The 10,954-nt window shown below is 39.8% G+C and overlaps 1 long non-coding RNA gene across 1 annotated transcript; it reads left to right on the top strand.

The window, feature by feature from the left end:
- The first annotated feature begins 671 nt into the window (after nucleotides 1–671).
- LOC131468251 (uncharacterized) lies at nucleotides 672–3,792 on the top strand. The gene is made up of 3 exons (XR_009241692.1): nucleotides 672–1,091; nucleotides 2,933–3,026; nucleotides 3,222–3,792. It is a non-coding gene; the product is annotated as an uncharacterized LOC131468251 (long non-coding RNA).
- The last annotated feature ends 7,162 nt before the right edge of the window (nucleotides 3,793–10,954 follow it).

Raw genomic sequence — 10,954 nt, forward strand, 5'->3', positions numbered from 1 at the left:
GGACTGACTGTTGTTTTGTTGCTATGATGAAATTGATGAAATTGGTGATTTTAATCAAAGTATCAGGCGAGAATGTGGATTCCAGCAGGTAGCAGAGTAACTTAGCATGGAAGCAGAGAGTGGACACAGGGTGAAGCAGCTTGTCTGAGTCTGTCCAAATGAAACCAAATCCTTCTGTCTGCACCTGAATTCACTGACACAGCTGCTGTGAAGCTGAGCGGCTGCTGACAGCAGCTTTAGATTACTGCATGTGCAAAGTTCTCTCATCCGTCGTCTCATCCAACGCTCAGGACTAAGTGAAGTGTCCTGAAAATCCTGAAATACCCTTTAAATCCCTCTCTGTAGATCAGGAGTGTCAAACTCATTTTAGTTCAGGGGCCATTTTAGTTGCAGCACCGTTTCACACTCAAGTTGGCCGGACCAGTAACATAATAGCATAATAACTGTATATAAACAACAAGAACTCCAAATGTTTCCCTTTGTTTTACATTCCATGGCATGTCTTTTTTACAAAACACATGAACAACCTGAAATAGTTCAGTTAGATCAACATTTCGATCCACACTCCATACCAGATGGTGGCGGTAATGCACCAAATCGTTGTTTGCCAACCGCCGTAAAACCTCAGACAAGAAGAAGAAGAAGAAGAGGCATAAAAAGGAGGCTGCTCGATTAGTGACGCCACACACCTGCTCGTCTTCACGCAGGTGTTTCTCAAGCAGCTGATTGCTTCCTCCTCCTCCTCTTCTTATTAAATCTCCAGCCAACAGTTCCGTGATGTTACTTTGAAGAGAAGCTGCACGAGCCGTGGAATGAAAAAAAAAAAAAGACACGAAAAAAGTGTCGCTGCTTAACTACTGAAACTGTTCCGGGAGGAGGGAACTTGTGGCGGTAATGCACCAACCGCCATGAAACCTCAAAAAAGGAGGGAACTTTAAAATAAAGAAGAGGAAAAAAAAAGAGAAAACTACCGTGGCGTGACGTCAGACGCCGAAAAGGTGGTCGTGCATCAGCTCCTGTATAGAAACGCAGCATGGCTGCTCCAGGATGGCGTGTTCGACCTGGTCCAGATTGGTGGCCCGTGCAGAATGGTGAGTACATTTTGTCAAGTTATCTTAATGGTGACCATAGATATATAAATATATATAAAGGGTAGATGTCGAACGTTCGCACAGGGCGGACATCTTGCCACAGTCAGCTCACCCATAACATGTGTTGTAGTCGTACATGGACTTTTTAAATAACCATAACTTGCTCAATTTTCTACCGATTTTCAAACGATTTGGTTTGTTATAAACGTCAGAGATGTAGTTATTATGACACCGCATATTTATTAATAATTATAACCATGGGCTTCAAATCACATTAAACAGAACAGAAAGGTGCAATGAATACATACACACACAAGGTATTTATGTTAAATCAATATATGTGCTACTAAAACTCAGGATACAGAATGGCATGAGATATATGTATACTTTTATAATAGGGCTGTTACTAATATAATCCAATAACTTGAATAATTACTTGTTTAAACTAAATATGTAGTAATTCAAATGATTTTAATAGGAATATTACTAATATAATCCAATTTGAATTTCTAAAAATTCAGTTATATTCTTAAATTATTTGGTTTCAGTGATTGCTTGAATAGAGCAAAGTAATAAGGAAGTATTCACATTTAACAAAATAAAAAAAATATGAAACTTAAACCAATCCCTTATCAAAATAGACAAAACAAGACTAAAACAAGTTAAAATGGCTGCTGTGCTATGTTAACTCACTGTTCCACTCATGGCATTACTATTGAGTTTTTCACTGGAAAGACTTATTTGTTTCTTTATGTTAACCCTTAAGACTTCCTTAGCCATTTTTCAGCCATTCTATTTTTAATTTTTAAGCCTTTTTGATTGTGTTGAATGAATATAGCTAAATTTTTGGTCAACTTTAGAACTGTCATCTCCGTTAAATTATCTTAAAATGGCTAAGCTATGCAAGGAATTCCTAATGTGTTCCTAGTGGCAGAAAATGCCACCTTCCAAGAAACGGGTGTAAAAACATTATATAGTCATTTTTTCCACTTTAAACGTCTTTTAAAGCTACTTCAGCCTGAAATGAACATAACAAATATTAATATTTTTGAAAATGTAACCCTTTAAAGGCCAGTTTTCACAACTCACAGCTTTTCTATCTAAAAAAAAAAATCCTAAACGTCTAATTTCTAGTATTTGGTTATCATTACGTACCTAATTTGTTCCTACGGCCAAAAAAACACCCCATTGAAAATACTATTCTTGATCCCACATTCATCTTAACATGAAATTATGCATTTTTTTTATGTTGAGATTTCATGTTGGACTACTGGCATTAAATTTATTTTTATGTGTCCACCAGGTGGCGCTACTTTTTCCCATTCAAATCATGCAGCAAATTTTCACTGTTTTCTGCACACATTTCTTGCTACTGAAATGATAAGTGTGTTCCACTATTGATGTTGGATAATGGTGTATGTATGTATTAAAAAATATGAGTGTCTTTTATGGCCAACTTCATAAGAATTTTTTCTTTGAAGACCAAACTCTGCATTATGAACCTATTAAATAATAACAAGTAGCCTCTCAGCACTTCAAAGATACCTCAGCAGCCGCAACCAAAGTTGGACTTTGTTTTGAGTCTTGCTTAGGTAGTTCTAGTATGCAGGTGCACTGCAGCCATGGTTATAATTATAAGCAGTAGTGTAGGAGTAGTCATTTTGGAGATGGGAAGACTTTACACCACACGGAAGACTTTGGAAATGATCATGAATGAAGCCTCAGAAGTAGAAACAGACAAGCTGTAGTCCAACTCCAACTAATCTGAAGATGAGTGTGAAGTGGAGGAGGAGGATGCTTTTATGAAGATACACACACTGGTCTCTACGTCCCCTGAGGAGCCAAGAATGTGCTACTCCAGAAACAAGCGTTGAAAGGAAGAGAAAGCCCATCAAATATTACAACAGATGCAAAGGTGTCGATAACCTTGATCAGGTAGGTGCCATTACGCATCAGTTATACACACATTTATTTATTGTTACTCTAATGTTCTAAATTGTATGTAGGTTTTTTTTGTTGCAAATTGCATTTTTGGTATAAAATAAATGTGTCATGAGAAAGAATACTTGGATACATCTTTTCTTTTTTTTAATATTTTGAGTGTTATTGATTATTTTATTTTTTTGTTAGGTTGTTGGCACCAACCCCTGCAGAAGCAGAATGAGTGGCCACTGGCCCTTTTCACAACCTGGTTGACATTTTACTGTACAACACCTTTATCCTGTCGTGGGAGAGATGCTGGTGACCCCCCAACACATCGAGAGGAGAGGGCGCCTTCCCTGCTCATCAGCTACTGCAGGAATGGTTGCATATCTGCAGGGTGCTGCTGCTGCTGCAGGCCCTTTTCTCATGAGTAAATGTGAGGACAGGAAGTGGTGCCATTTTTGTACTGAAAGAAAGACCAGAGTTGGCAGCACCTGCTGCAAATGTGGGGAGTTTACATGCAAAGACCACAGTCTGTCCATTTGAAGTCTCTGCTCCACCTGAGCTGGACTCTCTCTCTCACAGACACATGCTTACTCACTCACTCACCATCTGCCATCAGCCATCTGTATCTTTTGCCCTTTTCCCAACTTCAACAACACACCTAACTGCCCCATGTTTCATATTCAATTGTTCATACTTCAGTGTTCATCATTTAATGTTCATCTCTGCAAAATAAATGTTTTTTTCTGGTTCAAACTATTCATTTATTTGTTGTTTATCTTAGTACAAAGGGTAATTTAGTAGGAAAGAAAAATCTTTTCCTTGTAGTAGGTGTAGTAAAAATCATCATATTCAAAGATTAAATTAGAATAAGAAACTAAAAATGCATGAAAAGCAATGTTTCTGCTAATCTTTGACCCATCTCAGGGACTTGTAATAATCAAATTCTCCTTGAAATGTATTTTATGGAAATTGTAGTTTGTTTGTTTTTTTTTAGATCAAAAAAGAGTTGTGAAAACAAACTGGCCTTTAAAGGGTTAAAATCTCAAATATAGTATTTGATATGTGTATTTCTGGCTCAAGTAGCTTTAAAAGATTGACTCATTTTAAAAAAATATATAAAAAAAATATCTTTACAGCAGGTTTTGGAAGGTGGCATTTTCTGCGGTTCGGAACAAATTAGGAAGTTTTTTAAAGAAACTCTTATGGGTTAAATGTTTAAAAGCCGATTCAGGGTTATACATGTCTTTTATAATTCTTTTATAATTTTTTTTTTTTAAAGGAACTTCCTGCTCACGGAGACCTGGTCGGACCCGCCATATACAAAAGCCTGAGGCTGTCAAAAAAAGGTGAGTGACACCTTTAGAGATAATTTACTACATCATTGAAAATGTTATGGCTCATTTTCATAATGTATTTAACTGATGGCAATATATCATATTAATTTAATCGCACGTATAAGTTTTTTTTGTGTTTTTAAAGAGTGTGGCTACTGACATTTCTATACTTGAACTTAAAAGGCATTCCTTAAATCTTAATCAACTTTATTCTACTTCACTTGTGATTATGTTAAGTTACTGTTTGAATAGAATTTGTGCTGGAAACAATGTTTTCACTGAAAGTGAGTCTTTATATCTCAGGCTGGGTGAACCATGTCTGTATGTCATACAAACACATTCTAGAACACCTTACCTAGTTATTTTACACTTGTAACGGTATGAACTTGAACATTGTCAAGGCTGGAGACTGGACTCTAACATTTTTATGTTTGTTCTTTTTCCCCCCAGATTGATCTTCGTGAAGATCGTCAAATAGTAGGAATCATGATTTAATTCTGGGTGGCCGCCGTGTCCCCACTCTTTCTTGGCCGCTGTGCCTACATCTCTCTGCATTGTCCAACATGGCCACGTTCTTTCTATTCTCCTGCTTTCCATCTGTCAAATAGCTGAGGGTTGTACATGGAGAATTTGCCACAGGTTGGTTTTGTATGTTCCTGTCCACTTTATTGGGTGGTCTGAAATCTGGTCCTTGTTGGTTATATTTTTGTGGAACTGCTGACAGAGTGATTTGAAAGAATGAGGTGACTGATGGAGTGTTTAAAATTCTCTCTCTGAATGAGTGGGTTGTGTGTGACTGAGATGCCTGTATTGAGTAGTTAAGATGGTCTGAGAATATTATATAATATAGATTATGTTCAGCAGTTCACATTAAAGTAGATATGGTGTCTTGAAGGGCTTAGATGCTTGATAAGTTATAATGCACTAACATTTCCTTTTTAGGTCTGTCTACAAAGGGTGAGTCCATATTTTTTTATTTATTTTGCAGAGTAGGAATAAACAAAAGAAAACTTGTGCTACCCACAGCTAACTACCGAATCACACTGACAATTTACATGCAAAAGTAAGAACACGCCTCCATAGAGAGGTGTGCTCTTACCTTGCCACTGTGCCCTTAACAACTTTTTCTTTCCAACTGTTTCTTAGGACGGTAAGTGACACGCAGGCCGCGGGCCATCGCTCTTCCGGCCGCCGTGTCGATCTGTCCTGGCCCTCCTCGTGCCTTTCCTCACTTCTAAAAGGAAAAAAAAAAATCAACTTGAACTGTTTTCTTTAGCACTAAAATATAGTGATGTTGGAGGACCAGATCTTAAATGAGGTTTAAATGGATGTTGGTGTACAGTTAAAGCTAGATGGTAGGAATAAAATTAATGTTGTGCCTTGTACACTCTGTCACAAGGCTTAGACTTCTTGGCCGCTGTGCCTTTTTTTTTTTCTTTTTTCCTACGTGGCCATTAATTTACCGTTAGCCCTAGAACGTTAAAAAAGATCCTGGTGATCTACAAACACAGTACCTGGCTTAGGATGGCGGCCCTGCCATTGCCTTTGTATGGCCATACGTCCCTTAATGCAAGTAGGCCATGATTGCTAACTGTGCCCGCGCCTTCGTAGCCTACTTGTGTCATTGTACGTCTGGCCTTGCGCGTATAGTCATTTTACATAGGCAAACATGGGTGCCTTCCGCGTCCATGCACAGTAAGTGAACTAACCTGTACTTTCCTTCTAGCATCAGTCAAGAGGAGCACCGACATCCCTGCATGTCCATCTTAATTAGATTGCGTTTTAGTTCAGTAAAATTTCAAATGGTAAGTGCAGTTTTTTGTTCTTGCTTGGCCGCTGTGCCATCACTATACCTGCTCTGACCTGAATCTTGATTCTTCATGGCCACTGTGTCGTGACTGTACTTGGTGTTTATGCCAGTCTATCATTTCTGATCTGTTTTTCCTACTAGGTTTTCGTGTGTGTGTGTGTGTGTGGGATGACTGACTTGGACTGAGGTTAATCTGACCTTTGGACCAGGACTAACACTCCAATTGACTTTACTGCACCAGAAAGTTGAACAAAATTTATGCTGCAAGACTGGCAAGATGCACACCAATTAGACAACAAGCAAATTCTAATTATTTCAAAAACAGGTAAAAAAAATTTCTTACCGTTCTGGTAAGTATTAAAGGCCTTTGTCACATGATCTTTGTGGGTAAATCGTGTCCACTCAATTTATAAAGTTAACTTGCATCTCAACATTTACAATGCCTGACAATGGCTTTACAATAATCAAATTTTTTTGTTACTGAGTGCATAGGCCTTTCTTTAGACACTGACGCATGCCAAGACTGCTGTCATGGCCTCTCTCTCTCTCTCTCACTCTCTCTCTCTCTCTCTCTCTCTCTCTCTCTCTCTCCCCCCCCCTCTCTCCCTCTCTCTCTCCCTCTCCCCCTCCCTCCCTCCCCCCGGTCTGTGTGTCGGATTTAGTCACTCCACAAGTGGATGATTTTAAAGTTGATTATTCTTGAGGCGTCTGATTTCTGCAGGAAATTGTGGTACCTTATTTTGAAATGGCTTTAATTTAAAAATGTAATTTTGGTCTTGAATCTCAGGTATCATAGTTGCAACTTGGACTGTTGACAAACGTGGAAGCTGATGTATCATGTAGTAAATGCATCAGTTTACTGTAGCTTGTTCTTTCAAAGTGCTGTAAAAATGTAGTAATTAGGTGCCTGCAGCCACAAGGCATACTAGTCAGAACTCTATAGAGTTCTCACTAGAATGCATTGTGCTGCGAGCACATCTTGTAATCCTACGCGTTTATTAGGTGCCTGCAGCCACAAGGCATACTAGTCAGAACTCTATAGAGTTCTCACTAGAATGCATTGTGCTGCGAGCACATCTTGTAATCCTACGCGTTTATTAGGTGCCTGCAGCCACAAGGCATACTAGTCAGAACTCCTAGAGTTCTCACTAGAATGCATTGTGCTGCGAGCACATCTTGTAATCCTACGCGTTTATTCTTCTTATTTTTCTCGCGGACTCCCAAAAGTTTGCCGCGCTACTCCTCCCGCAGCTTTGAGAAAACCCCAACACAAGTTACATCAAAACGTGCGCCTTGACCGGGAATCGTGTGCTATGACTTTTCTAAGACTTTCGCGTAACCATGGCGACAGAAATCGCGAAAATGTAAAATAATTTCCACTCACACAATAATGGGAAACCGAAAAAAACCAAGCCCACTTTGGAGCATCACAGTGTCGTCATACTTTAACGCAGAAACGTGGTTGGAACTTTAAACGGGTCACAAGACTTGGGACTTTTCTGACCTAAGTCGACATTTTGATCCATGTTACGGTTTTTAAACAATCGCAGTTTACGTTTTGTACTTTTTTTTTACGTTTTCAGATTTTATAATGATTGTGTGAGTGGTCTGGAAAGTGTGGGGGCGGATCGCTAGAGTGTGCCACTCTAGCGAGATCCAGCAAAATAATCACCAAAAATCTCTAAACAAACTCTTCTCCTGCCCACAATTTCCAACCTACACAGACAATTTTTACATCAAAATGTTGCCATGGGTGTCGTGTAACCCTGTGTGTGTTTTCATGTTCATATGACTTGTAGTTTTTCTTTAAATCACCTCAAAGCGCAGAGAGTTATGGTCACACTCTCCATTCACTCCCATGTTAAAATGTCTGCTTTGGAGTTGTGGAAAAATCAAGACGAGGGTGATTTTAAAACTGTGATTTCTCTGTGAATTCATGCCCGTTTGTCACAAATTTTGAGATGGGAGTTGCTGAAAGCCTCCTGACGCTCACAAACCAAAAATTGTATCTCTATCATCAACCGTTCTTGAAATATGACAACTTTAAAACATGCTGTTTTCTCTGCTTTCTCTGCTGGTTTTGGAGAGATAGGGACAGGTGCGTGCGTGTGCGTGCGTGTTTGGTGTGTGCGTGTGTGTGCGTGCGTGTGTGTAAGGAGAAGAGGGGACTAGGGGAGGGGCTTATCAGTCTCTCTCTGTATTATTCCACACAAAACTTTGACGTGTAACTCCTCCCACAGTTTTGAGAAAACCCCCACACATGTTATATCAAAACGTGCGTCTTGACCGGGACTTGTGTGCTATGACTATTTCCAAGTGTTTCAAGTAACCATGGCGACAAAAATGGCAAAAAACTGCGATATAACTTCCACATACACATGAATGGGAAACTTTATTTTATTATTAAATAAAGGGTGACTCCACCAAAAAGTCCTTCCAAGGTGGATTGGATCCAAATAATGTTTCCCAATGACGACACATGCCGCAAGAACTGCAGGCACCCTCGAAATTTCGGCCACGGAATTGCCACTCTAGTTAGGTGCCTGCAGCCACAAGGCATACTAGTCAGAACTCCTAGAGTTCTCACTAGAATGCATTGTGCTGCGAGCACATCTTGTAATCCTGCGCGTTTATTAGGTGCCTGCAGCCACAAGGCATACTAGTCAGAACTCCTAGAGTTCTCACTAGAATGCATTGTGCTGCGAGCACATATTGTAATCCTGCGCGTTTATTCCGCTTGATATTCCTCATCCTTCCGTTTTTTGGCGCGCTACTCCTCCCGCAGCTTTGAGAAACCCCCAACACAAGTTATATCAAAACGTGCGCCTTGACCGGGAATGGTGTGCTATGACTTTTCTAAGACTTTCGCGTAACCATGGCGACAGAAATCGCGAAAATGTAAAATAATTTTCACTCATTTCCACTCACACAATAATGGGAAACCGAAAACAACCAAGCCCACTTTGGAGCATCACAGTGTCGTCATACTTTAACGTAGAAACGTGGTTGGAACTTTAAACGGGTCACAAGACTTGGGACTTTTCTGACCTAAGTCAAAGTTTTGATACATGTTACGGTTTTTAAACAATCGCAGTTTACGTTTTGTACTTTTTTTCGACGTTTTCAGATTTTATAATGGGTGTGTATTGCGTTGTGTAGGCGGCAGCTAGAGTGTGCCACTCTAGCGAGATCCAGCAAAATAATCACCAAAAATCTCGAAACAAACTCTTCTCCTGCCCACAATTTTCAACCTACACTGATAATTTTTACATCAAAATGTTGCCATGGGTGTCGTGTAACCCTGTGTGTGTTTTCATGTTCATATGACTTGTAGTTTTTCTTAAAATCACCTCAAAGCGCAGACAACTCTGGTCACACTCTCCATTCACTCCCATGTTAAAATGTCTGCTTTTGAGTTCTGGAAAAATCAAGACGAGGGTGATTTTAAAACTGTGATTTCTCAGTCAATTCACGCCCGTTTGTCCCAAATTTAAATGTGGGAGTTGCTGAAAGCCTCCTGACGCTCACAAACCAAAAATTGTATCTCTATCATCAACCGTTCTTGAAATATGACAACTTTAAAACATGCTGTTTTCTCTGCTTTCTCTGCTGGTTTTGGAGAGATAGGGACAGGTGCGTGTGTGTGCGTGTGCGTGCGTGTGTGTGCGTGAAAGGAGAGGGGACTTAGGGAGGGGCGTGTAAGTCTCTCTGTATTGAATTGCTATTCTTCCACACAAAACTTTGACGTGTAACTCCTCCCACAGTTTTGAGAAAACCCCCACACATGTTATATCAAAACGTGCGTCTTGACCGGGAATGGTGTGCTATGACTATTTCCAAGTGTTTCAAGTAACCATGGCGACAAAAATCGCAGAAAAATGCGATATAACTTCCACATACACATGAATGGGAAACTTTATTTTATTATTAAATAAAGGGTGACTCCACCAAAAAGTCCTTCCAAGGTGGATTGGATCCAAATAATGTTTCCCAATGACGACACATGCCGCAAGAACTGCAGGCACCCTCGAAATTTCGGCCACGGAATTGCCACTCTAGTTCCGCTTATTATTCTCGCGCACTCGCAAAAGTTTGCCGCGCTTCTCCTCCCGCAGCTTTGAGAAAACCCCAACACAAGTTATATCAAAACGTGCGGCCTGATCGGGAATCGTGAGCTATGACTTTTCTAAGACTTTCGCGTAACCATGGCGACAAAAATCGCAAAAATGTAAAATAATTTCCACTCACACAATAATGGGAAACCGAAAAAAACCAAGCCCACTTTGGAGCATCACAGTGTCGTCATACTTTAACGCAGAAACGTGGTTGGAACTTTAAACGGGTCACAAGACTTGGGACTTTTCTGACCTAAGTCGACATTTTGATCCATGTTACGGTTTTTAAACAATCGCAGTTTACGTTTTGTACTTTTTTTCGACGTTTTCAGATTTTATAATGGGTGTGTATTGCGTTGTGTAGGCGGCAGCTAGAGTGTGCCACTCTAGCGAGATCCAGCAAAATAATCACCAAAAATTTCTAAACAAACTCTTCTCCTGCCCACAATTTTCAACCTACACTGATAATTTTTACATCAAAATGTTGCCATGGGTGTCGTGTAACCCTGTGTGTGTTTTCATGTTCATATGACTTGTAGTTTTTCTTAAAATCACCTCAAAGCGCAGACAACTCCAGTCACACTCTACATTCACTCCCATGTTAAAATGTCTGCTTTTGAGTTCTGGGAAAATCAAGACGAGGGTGATTTTAAAACTGTGATTTCTCTGTCAATT

The sequence above is a fragment of the Solea solea genome, chromosome 1 (assembly GCF_958295425.1).
Source record: "Solea solea chromosome 1, fSolSol10.1, whole genome shotgun sequence".
In the NCBI taxonomy this organism is placed as follows: domain Eukaryota; kingdom Metazoa; phylum Chordata; class Actinopteri; order Pleuronectiformes; family Soleidae; genus Solea; species Solea solea.